Raw genomic sequence first — 21,320 nt, forward strand, 5'->3', positions numbered from 1 at the left:
AATCTTAATGCTGGGGTAATTAAGCTTAATACAGGGTAACTGAGTGAAAATGAATGGGCTGGGATGTACGGGAAGTCAGATGGGATAATTCTTTGTGGCCTTCCAGTATACAAACAAGCTTTATAGTCTTAATGTGAGCCCCGGAGGCTGGCTGTGTTTTACTGTGAAAAGATGTGGGTTTATTAACACCAGATACCCTTCCAGGCTGCTTTCACAGAAGCTGGAGAATGTTGCTGTTGTAGAAATGGCTCTGGAGTTCTTTAGAATGTTGGCAGGTCTGCTCCCCCTTTCCTTTCTGCACCCAGAATTCTGCAGGATGTGAAGAGATCAGGTCCAAAGCTGCAGCAAAGGGCTGCCCCTCCCCAAAGCGTCTGTGTGATGCACAGCTCGGGGAGCGGTTTCAGAGGGGGCCGTGTGGGGCAGGGTGGGCAGTGCCACACGTGTGCTCAGCAGTCGCTGCCCTGTGAAAGGTCAGCCAGAGCGCTGCCATTTCCAGCGGGAGCCAACTGGAAAGATGTCCATGGCAGAGGTGTCCCCTGAGCAGGGAGGGAGGCAGCGCTGGGGGCAGGGGACGGGAGGGGCCATCTCCACAGTGTAAATGTCACTGCCCATCACCACTCTCCTCTGCATGCCCAGCCCTCCACGGCCCTGTGACAAGAACCTCTTGGCATTATTGAGAGAAATGCTTTTCTTTCTGTCTGCTTTCTCTTTTGCAACTGTGTTGTTCCTGATTTTATAGCCATGTACGTACTTTATTAATTTTTTTTTTTTTTTTGCGTCCCCATTAGTTTCAGCCACATTAAGTTGGGCGACAGAAGGGAGGAAATGTGAATATACTGTTCTCCCCAAATCTGGAGCACATATAGCCGGCTGGCAGTGCAGGATTGGCTTCTCATCTGGAAGCTGGAGCTGTGTTTCTAACAATACAGCACCCACCCAGCATGAAATTGTAATGGATCACGCTTTGCCCTAGGTCCTTGGCTTATCCTTGGTTGACACTGAATTAAAGGACATGATGTGTGGGACTCAGTAAATCCCTAACCTGCTGTCCCAGAGACAAGTATTACCAACCGCACCACGCTGACACACGAGATTAGTGGGAGAGGTGCCCTCAATGCCACAGGCAGAAATGGGTCAGCTCCGATTTGGAAAGCTCTCTACTTGAAGTGAGTAGCGATGCAGCCGCAGATAAAAGGCCAAAAATCCCGTGTTTTCTGCCTCGGAGCCCTGCTGAGATCCACAGGCGGTGAGTCCTAAGCGGCTGAACAGGACCATTTGTGTGGTGGGTATTAGCTTTGTGAATGGCATTTTATTAGAAATTAGGTAAAAAAATTAGGAAACAGTCCAGCTTAGGAGCTGCACTAAGCAAGCATGATACTCCCTGCTACCACCAAAGTCCCTGAATTTATGTATCAGCCAAGAATTTGATTATTAATTTTTGATTATTTGATCACATTGTGCCCTTTTCAAATGCAATGCCAGTGTCCCCACTGCTTCTAATAACTGAGTGCAGCAACAACACAAATCTCATACCTATTCCCCTTTCCCTCTTCCCTTTGCCCTAATCAAATCCTTTATTCATGCTTTTTCTGACATACCAGGTTTTCTGGCTTGGTTCAGCAGTGACTAAGTAGCTGTACAGTAACAAAACAGTGCTGTCTTTGTTCTGGAAAACTGGAGAAATGAGCTGTATAATCCTGAACTAAGGAAGCTTGCAAGTGAGAAGGAAGCCAGGCACCCGCACTGTTGTATTCCAGCATGAGCTGGGTTGAATTTACCAGTGCTGCCTAGAAAGAGAGCAGAGAAAGAAAGCAAACTCATTTGTTGTTTTGTTTTGCCACCTCTTAAATGACCCGAAGCCCATCAGAGCTGACGGTGTTTTGGTGGTTAAAACGGATGATACTCATCTGCCTCTCATACATTTGCTTTGTTTTCTCCATTTCACTCTCCCACTGTCTGTTTGCTCTCCCACGCTGCACATGCTCATCCTGCCAGTCGGGATCACGAGGAGCCCTGATCATGTTCTTTCTCCTGCGTAGCATCATGTCTTCAACTGGTATTTTGGACGGCAAATCATCCCCAAAGCTGCACTTCACTTAGGACAGCCTACTGTGCTTCTTCCAAAGACAGCCCTTGTTGAGCAGTACATGTGTGCTGTAAGGACACCTTAACTGTATCTCTTCCTTGGTCTTTTTCAGTAAATCCTATTCATTCATCATGCTTATAGAAGGCAAAACTGAAATTTAAAGTGTTATCCCTCCTGCGTAGATCCTCAGGGAAAGATGGTATAGCCTCTGTTTTTTCCATGGGGTTTTGAATGCCCCCAGTCTGCCTGTACTTCTGGGCTGGCTACAATACCTCTGGGGGCACCTGAAAAGGGAGAAAAGGGAGAGGTCATCTGCCACAAAGGTCTTCCTGCAGCAAGGTGCAGGTGGGACAGAGTAGACATAGATTTGAGCTGAGGACAAACCTCAGCTCCTCCTTGGAGCTGGTGTAGCCAAGTGCTGAGCTGGGGAGCAAAGTTCTGTTTTACTTGCTGGTAACCTTGCAAAATCTACACACATTCAAGGCATGCAGCAGGCAGGAAAGGGGAATGCAGAACAGGTGGAAGCCAGATGTGAGCTGGTTCATTTGAAGGTTTTGTGCGCAGACCTGGGCAGTATTGCTTTCTTGAGTCTGCCCCACAAACTACTCCACAGCATGTGCACCAGTGCTACAATTAATACCCCTGGGAAATTTGGCTTCTCCAACTATCTGATGGTATGTATAGTGTGCTTTGTGTCCAGTTGTGATTCTGTCCTGGGAGTATGTACTCTACCAGGACAGACCTGTGCTCTAGGTCTGGCTCTGAAAGGGAGAAAGGACTTCCCTCCCAGAGAGCCCTGGAGCCTGCTCTCCAGGAGAAACATTGGAGTTGGCTATGGAGCAGTGAGCCTAATGGGGAAGGGAGGCAGCTCCTCAGAGGAGCAGAATATGGGTGCAGACCCAGGTCACTGTGCTGATGGAAAGAAAGAAGCACCTGGAGAAGGCAGTATTGGCAGTATTGAGTTTGCAGCAGTGTAGAAGGCTCAGTGAAACCAAGCCTAAAAGGAAGGACTTGTCTTCCAGGCAAGAGTGGGAGGAGAATTTGTTTTAATCTCTTTTTTTTTTTTTTTGAGGTAGTTTTAACCTTTTTACTGTAGTTCTTTATTCCAGGAGTTCATTGCTAAGGAGAAGGAGGTACTCACTGGGGTTCTGGTGCTGCGCTTGCACCAAGGGCAAGATCCACCTCAAAGCTCTTGAGCTTTTGAAAACCCATTGCCAGGTTTACCCCTTCAGCCAGCTTCTGTGGCCTTCTCTGGCCAGCCAGGACTGGTTAGGTCAGCACCAAGCCAGCACAACTTCTTGGCCTAACCAGTGACCCCAGGGGGAAGCTGGCTTCAGTGGACTGGAAGTGTGCACTGTCCCAGCAGTGCTTTGCAGAGTGGATCCCCAGATTTTCAGCCTGTTGGAATGTGTTGCAAATCACATTTCCCAGATTTTCCTTCATTGGTGGGAGCCTCATGAAGCATGGGGCCACCTTCTGCTCTTTCTCATGTCTTTGAGGTCCTTTGGGTACTGCAGGCCTGCTTTCTCAACCAGGGTGGTTTCCCTGTGTTGTTCCCCATGGGAAGAACCATCAGTGCGGTTGTGACACTGGAATTCATTACAACATGACTGTGGCAACTGCAGGAAATAAACACTGGCAGCAGATGGGCTTCCAAAGACGAGAAATCCCGCTTCTCTGTGAACGTCCTCAATAATTAGACACACGCAAAAGTAAAAGAAGGAAGGAAAAAATGCCAAGGGCTGGGGACAGCCTGTGGGCAGAATTGCCTTAACACATGAGTGAGCCTTTTCTGGTGGCTACAGCGTGGTGGGGACCTGCAGAGCTGTACATGAATCACCTGATATGCTCTTTGTTTCATTGTGATGTTACTCATTGAGCTGTTGCATGAAGGTTTCCACCCCGCCACCCCAAAGCATGGTTATCTCTCAGGACCTTGCATTTCGCTCGGTGGTGTGACCCAGTTACCTGATTTAACAGGGAAATGTTTTTTACTCTTTCAAGGGCACAGTTGTGAAAATATTCCCTTTGCTTCTTTGATATTGAGGCAGTGGCTGAACCCCATTCTCCTTCCTCCTGTCCCATCCTACCCTGCCTGTCTGCACATCCTGTTGTTCTGTGCTAAAGTGCCTTGGCTGCAACAAAAATTATATCCTTAAGGGTGGTACTTGACAATTCGTAGAAGACAGGGGAACTGAAGAAGGCTGAGGAAGCAGTGGCCATCTAAGGCTTGGTACTGCTCACAGCAAACCCTCTCAACTCCAGATCTTGTACAGTCTGGCTGTCAGATGCCAAAGGGGCTGTGGATTTTTTCCCTGTTCTCCAACTAAGATCCTTACTCGGCCCAGAGTAGCTGCTGCTCTTCCTCAGGGTTATGGATCATGGTTATGCTGATGGAGAAGCACAGCATGGGCTGCTCTTGAAGAACAGCAGCTTTGGATCAGCATCAGCACAATCAGGGCCATGGCCAGCAGGAGAGTAGCAAACACTGGTGCAGTTTGTGCTTCACCAGACTGGGCTGGTGTTTAGGAAAACAGAGATCTAGGGTAGTCCTGAGAGCTGTCAAATGAAATGTGAGGGCTCATAGGGGTAGAAGAAGATGTTAGATCTTAGGGGTGGGGTAGAGGTTGGACAAGTGCCTGTAAATAGTGAGATCCAGCTGCTCAGAGTAAATGCTTTGAGGCAGGTAGTTACAGCTGGTCAGGAAGTTTTTCCAGACAGTTTTGGGTTTTTTTCTTAACAGGAATATTAGAATTTGATGCATAAACAATTGTCATGGGAAGTTTTGTGTTTTCCACAGCACTCCTGAGTTGTGCTGTAAAATGAAAAACTTAAAACCTAAACCTTATTTTATTATTTCTTACGAAAGGCCTGACCATTCTCAGGATAGGAAATCAGTCTTCCAACTGCTTCTTCTGAAACTGGTGGTAATTTGCTGATTTCCTGGAGGTGACATTTAGGTGTCTCCCAGAGGGCTAAGACGTACAGAAACACCCTCCCTTGAGCTGAGAGTGTGCTGTCCTGGGCTTGATCCCTGAGAAATGGCAGATTGCCCTGAAAGCCCCTTGAATTTTTTCCAGCTACCACTCGGCCATAGACACAGTGCTTTAAATTGCCAGTGCAAATGAGAGTTGGTTTAAACAGTTCCTTGTCTGTAGCAATAAATGAAAACTAAGAGCTCCAAAATATGCAAAGATGCAAAATAATCCTGGCAGGGGGTAGTTAATCAGGCATTAAAACCCAGGACAGAGTCCAGGCAGAGATTAGACAGTTGTTCTTTAATCAAAGCAGCTGAGCTTATGTGTTCCTGCTAGTAACACTGCTTTTCAGCCTGGAATTGGAGTTAGAAAAGCAAGGATTTCCTGTAATTCCATTAATACCATTATTACTTGTGCAGTGATCTGGAAGTATCCTGTTCAACTGTGGTCTAGGATCAGGTGCTGTCAACCCAACTGCCTGTTCCAGCTAGAGCAGCAGTAGAATGGAAAGATCCTGCCTGGCTTGGTCTGTCGTGTTGCAGGAACTGTGGTGAACCATTACTTGTGAAGGGTAACAGCTCTGCCAGGGCTTCCTGCTGAAACCTGGCTGTCTTGGTGACTGTGAGGATGATTCTCCTTCTTACCTGCCCAGCTCTGGCAGCAGCCAGGGCTGAGCCTGGAAACCACAGTTTGCAAGAGACCTGTTTGTGTGCAATGCCCAGGTTGTGTGCAATGCCCAGGTTGTGTGCAATGCCCAGGTTGTGTGCAATGCCCACACTCTGCTGTGCTCACAGCCAGTCAGTGATTTGGTGGTTTGGTGTGCAGGCTGGGACCTCAGTCCCAGAAAGCTCATCCCTCATCACCTGGGCTGGGGATGATGCTTTACGTGGCCTCTGAGGCTCCATCACACAAGAAGTGTTGCTGCTGCGTGGCTTTAGCCCTCAGGCGCAGCAAGGACCAAACCCCCCACGGGGAGGTGTCAGTCCTGAAGGCACAGCACTCCCAGCAGCTGCCTCCTGCTGCGTAATGGAGCTGTGCAGATGTGAGAGCGTGGGATTAGCGGGGCCCTGAGCTCCTTGCTGTCAGGATTTAAGGATGGATTTGAGCTGTGCAGCTCAAGCACAGGGCAGCTGCCATGTGGCTGGTGCTCGGTTTCTCTTTGCCCTCCTGCACCGAATGCCAACGAGCCTCCCTTCTCACCGGGCTGCCTCTCTGCACGAGTGCCTCTCTTCCCAGCTCTGGCAAGGGCTCTGCTCACCAAGCAGAGCTGGTGCTTACTGGAGCCTTGCTGGACCCTCAGGGGTGCTTAGTCGAGCAAAACTGCTTATGGCACTGGGAAGGTTGCCAGGTCTGCAAGAAACGGCCCCAGGTTTGCACCTCCTCGTCCACATGGTCACTGAGAGAAATTGCAGCCCAGACTATTTGGTCTTTCCTAGTGTCTGGACAGGATGGATTTTTACCAACCAAGCAGAAGGGGTGGTAAATACGGATCTCATTTTTGGCAGTTTTCAAAGTTTTTGTGACTCGGGTTTTGTTCTGGGTGTGAGAGCAGGTCAGGCTGTCACAGGTTGGCTTTGTTTATCTCTGTTCTTGGAAACCTTCTTGTCAAAACCTGGCTGCAGTCTGTGCTTTTTCACTTCAAGCCTCAATATTTCCATGATGATCCATTTGAGCAATGGTGTTTGAATGAGCTTTGCCCATGATACTTCAAGGAGCAGAAAAATGAAAACAACTCCTTTTGTTTTCTCCAAGGGTTTTTGGGTGGCAATGACAGCTGGCTTGAGAGACCAGATACAAGTCCACCTGCTTCCCAGTTTTTTAACTAAACTCCAAATATTTCACTGCTTATTGATCATGACCTGTCTTCTCCCTAGCAGAAGGATGTGTATTGGGGACATTTCTCATTTTTCAGGATGAGAGAGGCTTTTCTCCATCCTTGCATTATACAGCCATAAGAATTGCTTGTCAGAGGCACTGTCTGCAGATAGGTACTGAGTGACTCGTTGGCTGTCCTGGCATTCTGCTTTAAAATTTGGCTTTCCTTGATGTTAGTGATCCTCACCACTTTCCAACTAGAATAATGCTGTATATTGTGAGCCAGCGCTAAAAGGAAATAAAGCCTTCGGGAACTGGCCCATGCACATGAAACTCAATTGATCTTCATCTTAAAATTCAGCAATAAATAAAAGGAGGCAAATACATTTGCAAGGATTTGCTGATTTTTCATGCTGAAAGGCTGTGAAATAAGAAGTGGAGATGTGTGTGCAGACAGATGAGGATGCTGCTGGGCAAAATCAGAGAGACAGAGCAATCTTCAGGTCGTGTGCTGACACCCTGCCCCTCTCTGTGGTGATGGGCTGCAGTACCAGCTCCTTGTTAATTGGTGCTTGTTGCCATCAGGACTGCAGGCCAGCCAGATAGGGTGCTGAAAACAGGCCAGCCACTGAAATGGCTCTTCTGAGTTAATTTCTGCTGTGTTAGGAGGAAAACAGGCTATAAAGGAAAATAGAAGAGGAGCTGGGACATTTAAAGGCAGCACAGGGGAGAGACTGCTAAATAAAAGCAGTGGTGGTGTTATCCACCCAGCGAGGAATTGCTGCCTTCCCTGTTAAGAGTTAACACTGGATCAGCACAATCCCTATTTTTAACTGTCTCTGACAGTTTCCTAGCAGCCTGCTTTGACTGGGTTATGCTGAAGGCCTGCTGTAATTTTTCTACCATTGGGGAAAAGAGGAATTCCTGTGCTGGCCCAGGAGCTGCAGGGCATTCCCAGAGCATCCTGCTTCGCTCACTGCCTTTTCCAATGCTTCTGTCTGTTTGAAAAAAAGAGCCCTTCCAAAATTTCCAAACACTTAAAACTCCTTGGAAGGCAGGCCTGGATTGTCTTTCAAGAAGGGAGGCTGACTGCAGGCAAAGTTAGCAGTGTTGCTGTTGAACTGTGCAGCAATGCTTGGAGCAGTTTGCCCTCCCATGGCCAGTTGGAGCTTGCAGCTCCTGCCTTCCAGTGCTGCCACAGAGGTTTCCCTTCGGCTCAGATGGATTCAGACTCAGGATTAGCATTGTGCTCCTTGCCTGCGTCTTTACTCCATCCCCAGGATAATCTGTCCGAAAGGGAGAGCAGGGGATTTGCTGGGGCAAAGCACTCTCAGGGAATGTGCCCAGCACTGCCTTCTCCAGCAGCACCTGCTTCCCTGCAGGCAATTTTGGCTTCTTGGGGATCCTGTGGGCCTGTTCTACATTTCATGGTTTGGTCACTTGTGGTTTTTTGAGACTCTTGTGTAAGCTACAAAACACCCAGAGCCGCTACGCTTCAGTGGGAGCATCTGACAAGTGTCTGCAGGCTGGAGCATCTCTGGGCATATCTTCTGCATTCATAAGAAAAGGGGAAGTGCCTCAAGTTGTGCTAGGGGAGCAGGTTGAACATCAGGAAGATTTTTTTCACTGAAAGGGTGGTGAAGCATTGGAACAGGCTGCCCAGGGAGGTGGTGGAGTCACCATCCCTGGAGGTGTTCAAAAGCAGAGTACATGTGGCACTTCACACCATGGTTTAGTGGGTATGATGATGTTTGGTCAAGGGTTGGACTTGAAGATCTTGGAGGTCTTTTCCAACCTGTATGATTCTATGGTGTGGTTCATGGCTCCTGTTGGGAGATCCCTCCTCTGCTCTGCATCTCTAATGTTTGAGCAACCCCACACTGGGGTGTGCCTGTAACTGGGGTGTAGAGAGCAGGTTGGCCTGGCATGGATGGGATCAACAGAACAATGGAGAAAAATGCGATGAAAATAGAAAACTGTTTCACTTTTTGTCAGGGTTTTGCATGGGAAAACAAGAGAGCAAATGCAAACTTCCAATTTCTGCCCTTTTTTTTTTTTTTTTAAGGACATTGAACATTTATATCCTGAAATTCAGAGTTTCAGGCATTTAGGTAGAAGGCAGACAGTGGCAGATAGGTTGATTTCTGCCTCCTGCCCCCCCATCTTCAGTGACATCCTAGTAACAACCAGGTACTGACCCTCCTTTCCTTGATCCACCTGTCAAAAAATTGTTGTTCTACTTTGCCGTTTGAATTTGATGGGTTTCTTTTCCCCAACATCTTCAGTAGATTCCAAATCCCCAGCTATCCCTGCAGTCCCTGGCTATCTGCAGTGGACTGCTGGGCAACATGTGCATGGCAGCGATTCCCACCCTGGTGACATGTGGTGTCCCCCAGCCCCACTCTCCAGAGAACAAACCTCAAAAGTCTGGTCCCTGTTAACTGGCCATTAGCACCAGCAACATCCAGAGCTGAATGTCTCAGGCTTAGAAGAGCCAACAGTTGCTGTGCTGTGTCCATTGCAGCAAGGGTGGAAAAGCCAGATGATTTTAGTGACAGTGTGTCCATTGGAGTCTCTGGTTTGCGGGAGGTTGTGATCATTTCCTCTTTCTCTCAGATAAAAGAAATGCAGAGTAAGAGAAGTTCCTTGGCCACTGCTGGGTGGACACTTTGAATATCTCATTTAATTTACTAGATAATGATCACATTTATGGAGCAGCTTGTTTCAATTTTCTCATTATCACTAACCAAGATGATAGCTTATTTAATCCACTTCTGCACCACGACAATGAGAAATGTGGGAAGGAAAGTCATTCAGGGGAACACATGGAACCCTCATGTAAGCAGGCTGAGGAAGCCTCAGGTTTCTGATGAAGGTTCCTAATAGGCAGCCATTTGAAAATGAGTGATTTTGCAGGACCTGTGCTGTCGTCCATTCAGGACACAGGTCATGCTGGAGTTCAGTGGCTGAACCAGATGCCAAAGCTTTTTCTCTGAGACAGTAAGAAGCCTGTGCTGACTGTTAAAAGACTGATACATTGTCTGCTGAGAGGACTGAAGCAAATGATGAATGAGATCAGAGATGAATTTGCTCTAATACTAATACTCTATGTGTAAGAGCACAGGCTGTTTCCGCTGATTCTGAAAGAAATTTAATCCTCTGCCACTGAGAAGGAAATGGGTTTGTAAGTCTAAGGAAGGAATGCATCATAATCCCAGAAGAAGTAGGCAGCAATTTCTGGCACCAGAGATTTGGCAGAATTTTGAGGTTGAAGTGGAACGGGAGCAGCATTAGCCAGTAGATTTCAGCAATGGCACATGGGGTGAAGGACACCTGTGGTCTCTTGGCTCTCTCTGGGCTATTGTGTCTGTTTTCCTATCCTTATCCGTATAATGGTAGCAAGATTAATTATCTAATGTTTTCACATGGAAGAGAGCAAGCTCTCGTGCTGCTGAGCCGCCTCCTTACCTGCCTCAAAGTGCCTGTAAAGCCCTCCTGTGGGAGAGGATGGGTTCCCAGCTTCGCTGTCAGCCGTGGAGGAGAATCCCCTGAATGGCCCAAAGGGAGACTCCCAGGGCGCTCTGACATCTTCCCTTTATTTATCCAATGTGACAGACAACAAACAAACCCACCAGCCAAATCAGAACAGGAAGAATGTGACTGTAGGACTACATCCACATGCACACCTTCAAGAAATACCACCTTTTCTGAACGCTTATGCAGACCCCCTAGTGTAAAGTAAGATTATTCCTCTTATTTCAGTTGGCTTCTTAAAGGAGGTACACAGGAAGGGCCTGAAGTATTTAGACACACAGCTGCCTTTGATGGTCTCTCCCTAGGACCTTCTAGAGAACCCAAATGAAAAACCAGGTGTGCATTGCAGGGGGATTTGTTTTTCCAAATGGAAATTATAAGACAAGGAGAAAGGTTGTCTTTTCAAAAGCAAGGAACTCTTTGGACTCAAGTTATGAATCAGGCTGTCAGTCCCTGAATCCATTATATAAAATATGTGCTTGACCTGTAGCTGTTTAGGAATCATTCTTAAAATACGCTTTCAAGTACCAGCGTCAGAGCTCTGTCTAAAAAGTCCTTTATGATGGGCTGTTCTGCCTTCAGCTCCTACTCATTTTATGCTAATTGCTGTCAAGTCGTAATTTTCCAGCAAACCACTCAGAATAAGCTTCGTGCAGATATTAGTGATACAATAACTGTTTGAGGAGTCACCAAGACTGACACACGAAAAGCAAAGGCATTTGCTTTTGGGATCTGACCCCTTGATGTACTGCTTGTCTTCTAGACAAAAGACACAAACTCTGTGTGTAGATGGTTGATTTCTAACCCCCAGATCGCTGTGAGGAGTTGAACAGTTACCTATGGAATTGGCTGGGTTAGGATGGGTGTGCCTGGGTTGCAATTTCTGCCCAGACTTAGAGGAATGAGGTGCCCAGTTCCCACCAACTTTGGTAGCTGTTACCTCTCATACCGCTCATTGCACTTCTCCAGCCTTACAGGGACTGTGAGCTGTGGGACATGGAGGGGTGGCTGAGATGCACTGATGATAAATGGTATGGTCAGACATGCTTGGGGGCACCACTGCTGCCTTAGGAAATTGCACACAGGCCCAGGAAGGGAAGCCCCAGGAGGAGCTGCTGGCCAGACCACCTAAGCTAAGGAATAAATCCTCCAGTGCATTTAGCCCTGCAGACACGCATCTGCTGGCCAGTGGTGAGGGGGGGAAATTCTACAGAGTGAGCTTGTTCCAGGAAGCTTTACTCTTGTGAGTATTTTGGAGGAAACCCAGGAAAAATTCCATTGGAAAGCTGAAAGCTATTATGGCAGGATAGCTGCTAAGTGACTTGGTATGTGTCCTTGGAGACCAGCTCTCCCAACTTTATGAAAAATTCTATAATCTGATTCTTTGGTTTTGTGTCACTGCAGGCCCAGTGTAGTGTTTTCTACAAGAGGATCATGATGTTCAACAGTTGCCATCGTATTTCCATTCTTTTTTTATGGGTAGGACAAAAATGGAAAGTATAAAGAAAATGGTGAAAATGTAAAGTCTCTTGCTGAGTTGCTTCTCCTTGGAGTCCAGTAAGTTGCAGAACCAGGACTTTTCAGCCCTCTCAGCTGCTTTATTAGGTGACTCCTAGTATCACTTATGGATGGTTAAAGAGAGGGAAATGGGACTTCTCCTGTCTGCCAATTAATTAATTGTGATTAGCACAAAATCTTCAGGGCATCACCACCACCTGTGGGCCTCTCCTTCTTCCTCTGATTACTGCCACGACTGCCTGGTGTACCTGTTGAGCTGTGAACTCAGGGTATGCACTCCAGCTGGAGAGGACATTTGGTGACATCTTGTCCAGAACAAGCTGAGGATACACTTGGGAGGGGATGTTCCATGAGGGAGCAGCCAAGGTGGGACTTGAGCTGTGCTTCAAAGGAAAGAGGCAGGTAATCAATTCATACAAACAGCTCAACCCATAGAGGGGTTGAACTGTTAGGAGCTGATGAATATCTTTCTTTTCCTTCCTTCCTTTTGTTTTGAAGGGGCAGGATGTGCTGCTTTTGACAAGCTACAAGTATCTCTACCCTGCAGGGAAGGCTTGGTTGTCTATTTGGGCCCAGGGCTGGCACTGGTTGTAGCTGGAAGAGTATGAGAGCATCCAAAAAACTGGCTCCTGTTACTTGCAGTGCCTGTGCAATATTCCCCCTCCACTCACCTGCAGTGCACGTGCTCCACGTCCTGTCTAGTGAAGTTGTTAGGAGGGACCTGCCAAAGCCTCCACACAGCTTTTCGTCTGCTCTGTACCCCTGGGCTTGGACTGAGTCATCCCCCACTACAGGTCCTGACAGAAAGTCCCTGTGACTCAGGAGCTCCCAGGAACAAGGCAGCTGGGATTGCTGGCTGGGAAGAGCCTTTCTTCTTGCCACCACACTACTGATCCTGGTCTGCCTATGAGCAGGTGGGGCCGAGGGAAAACAGGACATCTCAGATGTGCTCTCAGGCTTAGGAGGGGAAAGGAATGAATAGAAGCAGGGAGAAAAGGATGAGAATAGGGATGGAAGGAGGAAAACCATTTTGGCCAGACAGGCTATACAGCTGCCTATACAAAAGCTTCTTCCCATCATCCCTGTCACACAAAAGAGACTTCAGTGCTCACCCCAAAACTGATAAAAGGTGCACAGTGCAGCAAGGAGATGTTGGAAAGCTTTGTTAAACACACTGATGAGCAGTGCCTGACACAAATAGGAGTGTTAGGAGAGCAGTGCTTAGCCACCTGTGCTGTGGTGGGGAATCCTGGACAGGAGAGTGGCCAGGTTTGTGGCATTAAGCAAGTATGTGAGCATGGTAGATACTGTGGGCATTGTAGAGGGCCGTGGTCACCACCAGGAGGAATCTGCTGTTACATCTCATCAAAGGCTGAGCCAAGATGAAACTGTGGTGGCCTGAAGTGGTCATGTCCCCTATGATGTGAGTGGGTGAAGGGGAGGCCAGCCTGCACTTCCCAAACGTGATTATACTGTGATGTTCTTAGCAGAGCAGACAGCAAGGCCAATGATTAGTCCTTTGAAGTTCCTAACCCTCTCCCCTCTCTGCTGTCTTGTGCTTGTGGCTGTTTGAGGCCAAACAGTGTCTCTGTGCATACAAGGAGCTGTCATGCCATCATGAGCTAGTTAGAACTGACAGATAATGCTTGATTTTACATTATAACCCATTTCTTCCCCCCGTCCATGCCGACTGTACATGTCTCTTCATGCCCAGGCTCTGTCATTTCCGTTTGTTTCCACTTATTACATCTCTCTTTGGCTGGGTTCTCTTCCTCACCGCCTGCTGAGCACACATGAAATTTCGGCTGTGCCCAGAGCTGTACAGACTTGCAGTGCTGTGCTCCTGAGCTCCCTCTCCTCTCCGTGCCAGCAGGGCTGGTCACAGATGAAGGGGTGGCACGGGCTGGGCGAGTGTTGGGTGGCACTGAGCCAACCAGGAGGCGAAGCTGACAGCTTGTCACTGCTCCCGTAGTAGGTGTGGTATGATTAACAACAAAGGTCTAAGAACAAATGAGTAGTCTCCCTTTCAGTCCCAGCTCTTTCATCTTTCGTGTTTAAAAAAAAAAAATCCATTTGTGCTCCATTGCTGACCTCCTGAAGGTCACTAAATCCTCCTTTGCTCTTGTTGGAACTAGATAATCTTTAAGGTCCCTTCCAACCCAATTCCATGATTTATACAGCCCTATCATCAATGTGGCTCCAACTGAACCTAGAGGCCCCCTGTGCTCACAAGCATTGTGCATATGACAGCAGGGATGTCCTGAGGTGTCACCAGGAACAGAAAGCCCAGGGTGGAGATTGATGCTCAGTTCAAATCCCCTGAGCCCAAGTAGAGAGTTTTTAAATGACTGACCACTCTTTCTCACCTGATCTGGAAAAGCAACAAAGCCCATGCCCAGTGTTGATCATGCAGGTAGTTTTGCTGCTGATTTGCAAAGCCTGCTGACCACCTGATGCCCAAAACTCATTCCTTTTAAGGTGTCCCAATTTTAAGAACACAAAAATAAAATAACTTAGTCCATTTAAACAATTTGGCAAGTCATTAAATCTTCCAGGAGTAAAGGCCAAGCTATACAGCTCAAGTTAAAAGAAAGAGCTGTACAGGTGCAAGGATATACATCCTTCACAGAAAAAAAACCCCACCATTTTCAGACTGCCATGTCTGACAAGTTTTTTATGTATTTATCTTTTCCTTCCCCATTGATGTGTTGGAGATAAATAATAAGCTGGCAAGGCTGATTATAATGGATCCAAAAATAAGACTCAGAGAGGTTCCCCGCAGCCCGTATCCGACAGGTCTTGTCACTTGCATGCATTTGTAAAAAGCTGGTTTGTCTCTCAGATGACAGATGCTTTGATGAGCTAATCATCTCATTTCCGTGAACTGCACATCTGTAAAAACAAAAGGGGATGAGACTCGAACAAGTGACTAAGCCCTGCTCTTGTTTGCATTGTTTCATCACTATTATTTGAGTGGGGCTGGTGCTGCTCCCGTGGAGGTTCCTGCCGTGCCCCGTGCCAGCTGACAGGTGACGTGCACACGTGCTATTTTGAGCAGATGACTCCCCTCTGGGGTTCTGCTCGCCACAAAGACCACGAGAGGCTTTTCCCCTGCACCACTGGTGGTCTCTGATACCCCAGGGACAACTAGGCTTGGCTCAGTCAGCCACTCCTCTCATCAGCATGTTGGTCTGACTTAGGGGGCAGATGGGAAGGGCAAAGCTGTGGAGGTGACAGCAGTGCAGAGTTTCCTGGGAGGGACAGATGCTCTTCTCCATTTTCTGCACCAGTGGTCATCCCTACTGTTGGATCTCCACACAGGCCACAAGCAACAAGAGGGTCCTCCTTGTGCTTGGCACGTGTGGAACAATTGTCAGCCAGGGGATAGGGATCAAGACCCTGCCAAAACTTTCCTGCCAGGACCATCAGTGCTGTGGGGGCACCTGCTCCAGGAGGCTGTAGCTCTCTCATGGCTGGGCAGTAGCTGGATGCTAAATAGGTGGTTTCCTTCCTTTGTCATTGCCAAGACATATTTTTTCAGCTATTTTTTTTAGTGTTTGTGCTCAGCAGCTGGTGAGGTGCAAAGATGAACAACCTTTTTGAAGTTTTCTATACGCTTTCTGTACTTTTTCTTTACGTTGCAGAAGCCAAAGTGCTTCAGGTTCCCAGTTCCCGCAGATTGCAAAGGGCAGTTCAGTGGCTCAGTCCTGGTGCTGAAAGTCCTGACATCCACTCTCTGCATCAAAACCTCCAGCCCATGTATTCATTCTGGAGAAGGGTCCAACAAAGAAATACAGTGTGAGGTAACTAATTTGCCTTTGCTGCCCACCTCTAGTTAATTTAGATGGAATTTGCTGCATGTGCCTTACCAGTTAAGTTTTCTTGGTTTTCATCTTTAACTTTGTGGTGCTGGGTTTCCTTCCCTCTTTCAGTGTTTTCTGGATTAATTTTAAAGCAAAATAAATTGTAATGGTATCAATCCACCCATATGGTTATCTGAATCAGGAAACTGTTTTTTTTCTTAAGTTTTTGGTGGAATAGAACTGTGGTGGAGGAGGAGCAGACAAAGATCCTTGAGTTCAGAGAGGAATATGCCCAGCTACCGAGATGGGTAGGAGTATTAAACACTGGTTGGGCTGTAAATCCTCAGAAGTTTGTTTCCTTTTTTCAGTTCAAACATGAATTTAGGAGAAGAACACATTGTATGTCCCCCACCTCCGCCTGTCCAGAGCCATTTATTTCAAAGCAAGAACATTTTTGCTCTGTAGTGGAAGTTTAAAAGGAAACTATCAAGTACTTTCTAAACCAGTTTTGCATCTTTGTTACTGCTTTATCTTTAGTAATTTGAAATGCTGGGGGTGGAATGTTTTTTGATGCAATGCCAGCAGAAAAGTAAAGCCCAGCTTTAACCCTTGGGTTCCTCTTGTCATGGCTTTGTACCTCAGGATCGTGTTCCGTGGACTGTAAAATTTCTTTGAGCTTCTATAAATGTGAGGGGAATTCAGGAGCATGTGTGTCCTTGCCTGATGGTGGACACAGAGCTCTGAGGGCATTTGTTTTTGCAGGGCAGGGGTGGTGTGAAGGGGGAGCACTGGCAGAAGTTGATGGAGTGCAGCGTATGGGGCTGTGGCCGTTCTCTCCCTGCTCGGTCTCTGCTGGTGCTTTGAGCTGTGTTTTCCTTTGCTGAGAGTTGCAGCAAGCAGAGGAGCTCATGCTGCCCTTACTGAGGTGTTTCCAGGCTGAAAATTCAGCATTTAGGCTTTAGCCAATGTTCCTGTAAGGGGGTGCTGGTAAAGGGCCGCTCCAATCCAGAAATGGGGATGCACAAAAAATGAGTCACACTGTGAGCAACCAGCCTCAATTAGGCTGCTGCCTCCATGTTCATAGATCAGCACTGGAACATGGCTCAGTGATGACTTTTTCTATGCAGGTAATTCCTGTTCTTTTTTTTTTTTTTTTTCCTTTTTTCTTCTTTTTTTCTTAGTTAAATGTATCAACATCAGTGCATGGAAACTACACCATGGGCTAATGTTGCTGCCAAGCAAGGGTCAGTGCGTGGCCACTCCCCTCTTCCATTTCCTTACTAAAAGTTTCAGACCTCAGCATCTATCAAAACAGATGCTGGAGCCAAAAACTAACAAAGGTGGAAATGATCTCTGCAGTTTCCTGTGATCTGGTCTCAGACCAAGCAGATACAGTTCCAGCTGCAACCTCTGGTTGTGCTGGTGATGTTTGCAAAGAACTGCCACTGGAGCAGCCCAGAGAACGGTCTGAGCAACAGGAAAACAAAGCAAAACCAGGAAAGAGCAGATGCCATACCTCAAAGTGTGTGTTTGGACAGAACATGCCTAAAAGGATGTTATGGGTGGGGGCTGTAAAGGTGGCCTGTCCCTTGGGAGCCAGCTTTAGCTTAGAGAGGAGTATGGTGAGGAAAAGGTAGTCAGTTTAAGTAAAACATCTTGGCCACCCCATGTGGTGGATAATAAAGGAAAAAGCCACTTTGTGTTCCTGGGGCTCCAGTCAAATGCAGCCACCTCCACCCTTTTCCCTGACCCAAATCCCACCGACTGACCCAGTAGGGGTTGAACAGGGACCTTGGTTGGGCTGTAGTTCTTCTGTTGATTTTATGGTCATGTGGAAATGCAGTGGCTGTAAATGCCAGACCAGTGGTGCCCCTTGGTAGAGTTGTGGTGTAGTGGTGGGAGAGGGAGGCAGCAGTAGCAGGACTTTGCTGCTCACAGCAGCTCCAGCATGGCTGAACACTGACATAGATTGATGGCAGCTCCTCCTGGACATGGTTGGGTGTTGGGGTGGAATCATGGGCACCTCCTGGCTGCTTGTTCTCTACCCTGTGCCCATTTTCTGCCAAGAGACAAAAGTCTGGAGGAGCAAGGGTTTGATGGAGCTGCATCCGAGTTGCAGGAGTGCAGAGAAAGGCAGTTACTTCTGATCCTTGAGGCATGTGATGAGGGAATGCTCTTCTCTAGAATCCCATTTAAGGACAGTGGAAGCTACATTGAAAGCCCAATGTGTTGGGAAACAGGCCATAAATGGAAAGGGTGTGTGATTTCATCAGGCACTTTGAGGCTTTGTACTTGTGCCTTACCAGCAGCATTGAGGCTTTTAAAGCCAAATCTGATACCATTTTGAGCACTCCTGGAACAGGAAGGTATGCAGGTCTCCTTTGAAAGTGCTTCATGCTGAAATATTAACTCACTTTTGAAAAGGTTGCCAACACATGTAGCTCCACCAGTAGAAACAGAGGTGAGGTTACACCAGTTATATTGGTGAAGAAAGGTGTATAGACATACATTAAATTTTAAATCTGGCACTCATTTTGACATGTTTAAAGTTGATTAAGAAAAGGTTGGTGTTGAACCACAGTAAACCACTGTCAAATAAAGAAAGCAATACAAATTAATCAACTAGGTAATTAGCTGGGTCTCAAACACCAAGGTTGTGTCTCTGCCTGTCCAGTTTTCTATTAGGTTTCCTTTTGCATTTCAGACTTTCTCTCTATTTTCTCTGTGCCTGTGAAGTCATTTTAGATACCTGTTCTCCAGTGGTTTGGGCTTTTTTATTGTAAAAAGCATTCAGCCTCCTACCCTCTAAAGCTTGTGTTCAAATCCTTTTCCATGCAGTTTCTTCCTCACTCTTCAAAATTCTGAACCACGGTGCACTCTCTGCTCAAGACTGCATAGGAAGTACTGGAGGTTAGAAATTCAAATTCTGTGCATCCAGGTTTCTGCATTATGGGAAAAAAAGCAGAGTACTCCAACATTCAGAGCCTCTGAGGGGCAGATATAAGTCACTGGCATTGTTGCATCTGAAGGGTTTGGTATGTGACATCAGTTTACTTACAGCTCCTGCCCTAATGCAGTTAAGACCTTGAATTTGAAAACTGCTTTGAGATCTTGAGATGGTATGATCTTTCCAGAAAGACAAACCATTGCCATATTCACCTTCTCTTTCAAACCTTTCATTATAACTGCTTTCTATGAGCACCAGATTCACACAAAAAATGTATAAAGCATTAAAAAGTCATTGCAGTCTGCCTCCTTTCCCCCACGGATTGCTGAAGTTTCTCAATTTTGTACTCAGTTTCCATCACTTGGGAGACACATACATCATGCCAATAGGATCCATAAATATTCTCAATCCCACTTTGCTGGCAATTTTCTCTTGCTTTAAGCTAATGCAAATGAGATCCTGATTCATGTGAGAAGCCCCTCTTCCACCTGGTTGCATTGATAGTAATGCTACCCCCCCTCTGCTGGTGGTATTTTGAACATAAAACCACTTTTATTTCATGTTTTATGTGACCTCTGGACTTTGAAATCCTTCAAGGGCACCCCAAAATACGCCCTCACTTTCTACCAGTTGCCAGGCACTGGAGGAAATACTGGAGGCTGTTCAGAACAACAGCCGCGAGGCAGAGATTCAGGTGTACTGGAGGCTCATCTGCCAGGGCCAAAAAAAGAAAACACTGCCTTTTGGGAGGGTTTCTTGGGTGCTCACCCCACACCTGGCTGGTGGGCTGTCGTGTCTGCGGCGGTTGAAGGGAGTGGGATCAGCCAGCATTGAGCTGCAGCTCCCAGTTTTGAGGAGGGCTGTTGCCTCACCGCGCTCTCCCGAGGTGTGTTCGGTGCGTGGCGGGACATGTCACCCTCATTAAGCCTCCTAACGTCACGCAGATCTGAGCCCGGTGATTTGCTTCTGGGACCACTGCCATGCCTCGGGGTGCCTGATGGGAGGATTATTTTTGTTCTTTGCAGAAGACACTGTTTTCCAAATGGATCATAAAAAGAAAAATGTGCTCGTAGGTGTTGAAAGAGCAAATGCTTCTGCATTTGACTGCACTGTGCTTTTTCTGGTTTCTCTGCTCTTTGGAAGCAAACAGGGGCTTTCATCATGATTTTAAATTCTGGGTCGTTGCAGACTGGCTCTGTCCACGTAACTGCAGTGAGGACTGTGATTCTGGGTGGAGGGCAGCTAAGCAGTGTATGGTGACTCACAAAACAGACCCCCGGAGGTCTACTCCCTTAGCCAAGTTTCGCCCTTTGCATTTTCCTGGGTCTTTTCATTTTTGTTTTTGGTTCAGAAGCATTCACGCTCTCACACATCCCCAGGGTGTTTCTGGAGCTCCATTGGGGTGGCAGCTGTGCCTGGTTTGAAGCTTGTTTTATCTGTTCTTATGGAGATGATGGTAACTCACAATGCAGCTTTCCATGAGGCAGCCTACTGTGCCATGTCCTGCCCATGGTGCTCTAGTTACCTGTTCTTTCTTTATTCCATGTTACCAGAGACCCTCCTGGACCCATCCATGCTTGTCCTGGAGGTTGCTTTAGTTGCATTTTTTTCCCCATGCCTCTGGCTTTTAGCATGGGTTTCTCCAGGTCCTTCCCATGAATTCTCTGGCACCTACTCATACACTGATTTTGGAGGATTGTGGCCCTGGTTTTCTGCACTATAATCTTTCAATCCATTTATTAGCAGCTCCCCAGGCCTCCAGCTGGCCCACTCTCCTACACCAGCACACTTCTCCTTAGCCACCAAATGTGCTGGTCTGTTGTGAAATCCTTCCCCTGACTCATCCTTCTGATCCTTTTAAACTGCCCACTCAAAAAGCACATTGTAGGCTGGGATGAGGAACTCACCCGGGCTTGAGCTGTGCTGGTGCCTTCATCAAGCATCTCTGAAGCTTCTGGAAAGGCGACAGTTCCCACCACAGCCTGATGCAGAGGGACATGAGTTCTTGTCTGGCTGCCAGGGAAAAGTCCTGAATTTGCTGAACCAAAAAGGCCATGGCCTTCAGATGCTGGAAGGCAGGTTCGGCTGGGAGAGTGTCTGGGGAAAGGCTGAGTCTGATGTCAGATATTTATTCTCTGCTGCTGGTGTTTTGGATATGGTGATATCTCCTTTATTGCTCAGTACTTTCAAAAACTTCTTTTTGTGAGGTCAGCGAACACAATTTTTCAGGTACTTTTTTCAGGCATTGCAGGAGAAGGAGCCAGTGGGGCTGTGAGAGAGGATGTCCCTCCCCATCACAAGATGGGTCCTCACTGGGCACCATGGAGGCACAGCTGGCACTCTGTGAGTGGCCAGAAGGAAATCAACACTAACCACAGCCTCTGTCACTGGATGTGCAGAGTTATCAAATCTTACCTGCTGTTAAAACCCCATGAAAATGGCAACAGCAGTTTCAGAGAATTTTGTCTCTCTTTCATTTCATTTACCAACCATCTGAGCTCTGGTTGCAGGGTCTGTCTCTTTGGAGCAACCTTCCTAGGGGGGTGGATATTGTGTCTTTTCCCTGTGAATTCTTCATGGCACTGTTGATCTCCTGACTTGAATTTTTGATGCAATTAAGGGAAGCAGTATCATCAAAC

At 47.2% G+C, this 21,320-nt stretch overlaps 1 long non-coding RNA gene across 1 annotated transcript in view; it reads left to right on the plus strand.

Annotated features, from left to right (window-relative positions):
* Positions 1-1,104: 1,104 nt before the first annotated feature.
* The window catches only part of LOC116792141, a 35,876-nt gene continuing 15,660 nt past the window's right edge, over positions 1,105-21,320 (plus strand). The window contains exon 1 of the long non-coding RNA XR_004359013.1: positions 1,105-1,282. This is a non-coding gene — a long non-coding RNA (uncharacterized LOC116792141). The remainder of the gene's footprint in view (positions 1,283-21,320) is intronic.

Source organism: Chiroxiphia lanceolata, chromosome 11 (genome assembly GCF_009829145.1).
Source record: "Chiroxiphia lanceolata isolate bChiLan1 chromosome 11, bChiLan1.pri, whole genome shotgun sequence".
Classification (NCBI taxonomy): domain Eukaryota; kingdom Metazoa; phylum Chordata; class Aves; order Passeriformes; family Pipridae; genus Chiroxiphia; species Chiroxiphia lanceolata.